The sequence below is a fragment of the Pediculus humanus genome, genomic scaffold (assembly GCF_000006295.1).
Source record: "Pediculus humanus corporis 1103172107399 genomic scaffold, whole genome shotgun sequence".
Taxonomy (NCBI): Eukaryota; Metazoa; Arthropoda; class Insecta; order Psocodea; family Pediculidae; genus Pediculus; species Pediculus humanus.
In genome coordinates, this window is record NW_002987024.1 from 9,274 (window position 1) to 10,918 (window position 1,645).

The window sequence follows — 1,645 nt, forward strand, 5'->3', positions numbered from 1 at the left end:
TTCTGTCTTCTGTCTTTTGAAATCGTTTTATGAAATCTAATGTTTTTTTTTTTTTATTTGAAAATTTTTACATTAATGATTTTTCATCTATAATTAAATATTTAATCGATAATTTAATTTTTCAACGGTTAAATTTTTTTTGTTTCATTTCTAATCCAAACGTTTTGACATTTTTTTTTTTTTTTTTGAATCAATATGTATTGGTATTGAAAAATTTAAGATTTTCGACCTCTCCGTTTTTTTTCCAATTTATTATTATTATTATCGTTATTTAAATATTTATGATTATAATTAAAATATTATTGTTTTTTTTTTCATAAATTTTATTTTTCATTGTCGTATAAAAAAAAAAAACTAAATTTCATTTTAAAAAAAATTCAAATTGTAAAAAAAGAAAAAAAAGTTAGTTTGTTGTGAATATAAGTAAAAAGTCACCGCCTTTTAAATAATAAAAGAACTTTATAATTTTATATATATATGTATCTTTCAACAGTTTTTATCGTTAATGAAAAAATTTTTTTTCTTTTTTTTTAAATTTAAAGTTTTTCAATTATTATTATTATATATACTCTCGCGAGGAATAAAAAAAAAAAAAAAATGACTTTTTAAATTAAACTTTAATAAACTCGAGGAAAATTTATTAACTTTACCGTTTAAATTCGTAATAAAATTTTTAAAAAAAAAAAAGAAAATTAAAACGATATATTTTTTAACATACGTCTAGAATTTTCCGCCCCCGCGGATTTCAAAATTACATGCGCTAAAATATTGAAGAAGTTTTATATTTCATTTTTTTTCCCTTTTAGTTATTCAAGTAGTAGAAAAAAGGAACCAAAAAAAAAAAAAATATTTTTGTTAAATTTTAATTTAAAAAAAAAAAAAAAAAACTTTGGATAAAAAAAAAAAGAAAAAAAAAGAAATCTCGCCATTTTTAAATAATTTTAACGTTCATCGATTTTTGTGTATTTTTTTTTTTTTTTAGTTTTAATTTTCATCAATAATATTAATTAAATAAATAATTATTAACGAATAAAATAAATAACATCAAGTTTTTATTATTATAATCAGTTGTGTTATTGTAAAACGAAAAGAAAAACTAGGTCAAAAGTGCATTTATTAACAACAACAACGACAGCACCGAGTCATTAATTAATCGTAGGTATATACTGATAACGTGAACAAAACCTTAAAATAAATTCAATGTTGCCAACCGCAAAAAATCACACAAAATTTCAACTTCCACGTCGATAACGAAAAAAAAAAAAAAAATTATTCAGTTGACGTTTTATTCTTTTACGTTAAAGTTTTTATTTTTTATTTTTTATTTTAGTGCGACATTAATCGTTTGACGAATACATAAATAATTTCCTTATTAATTTTTTATTTTATTTAAAAAAATTGTTTTATTCTATTTATTTATTTGATATTTTTTTAATATATGCTAGGGGATAATGTGCAGCGGAATTCCAAAGGTTAAATAAATAAATAATAATAATAATAATAGTTTGTTGTTTGTTGTATTCAAACAGGTTTTTTTTTTTGTTGTTAACCGATAGCAATAAACAATTGTTGTTGTTTTGATAAAAAAAAAAAACCCTAATTTTCCCTGATAAAGTAAATTATAATCGTTTGTTGGTTTTTTTTT